This window comes from Hipposideros armiger, unplaced genomic scaffold (genome assembly GCF_001890085.2).
Source record: "Hipposideros armiger isolate ML-2016 unplaced genomic scaffold, ASM189008v1 scaffold_82, whole genome shotgun sequence".
NCBI lineage: Eukaryota > Metazoa > Chordata > Mammalia > Chiroptera > Hipposideridae > Hipposideros > Hipposideros armiger.
The window spans coordinates 3,541,902-3,542,493 of record NW_017731432.1 but is presented as its reverse complement, the minus strand read 5'-3'; the positions used below and the strand labels follow the sequence as shown (position 1 = coordinate 3,542,493).

The 592-nt window shown below is 41.0% G+C and overlaps 1 pseudogene; it reads left to right on the top strand.

Moving 5' to 3' along the window:
- The first annotated feature begins 63 nt into the window (after positions 1–63).
- LOC109383372 (cytochrome c oxidase subunit 7B, mitochondrial pseudogene) lies at positions 64–318 on the top strand (annotated as a pseudogene).
- The last annotated feature ends 274 nt before the right edge of the window (positions 319–592 follow it).

Here is a 592-nt window from a genome sequence, read left to right as displayed (position 1 = left end):
CAAAGTTTCAACAAACCCACAGCTGCATTTGCAGCAGTCCTGGCTTCAGGCTTCAGCTTCACAATGTCTCCCTTGGCCAAAAATGCACGAAGTCGCCTCCCAGCTCAAAGCATTCAGCAAACAATGATGAGGCAGATCCATCGTGAGAAATGGACACCTGGTCTCCATGACAAATATGGTAATGCTGTATTAGCTAGTGGAGCTGCTTTCTGTGTTGCTACATGGACATATACAGCAACACAAATTGGAATAGAATGGAACCTGTCCCCTGTCGGCAGACTCACCCCAAAGGAATGGACAGATCAGTAATCGTCCCAGCTAGTGTAATACTGAATTGTTTCAAAACCAACTCATAATTGATGCCAGGTGAAAGCACTATATACCCATTAAAATATGGCATGATTGAAGAAATAAAGTGCATTTGAAACCTTAAAAAATTTTTTGATCAAAAAAATTTTTGATCATTTCTTTTGGGGGGTGGATACTGACAATACCAAGTGTTGGAAAGCATGTAGAATCTTTACGATAATGGGTATGGGCAGTGGTATGCTGGTAACTATTTAACAACTGGCTCTTTGAGAAAGAAACCCTA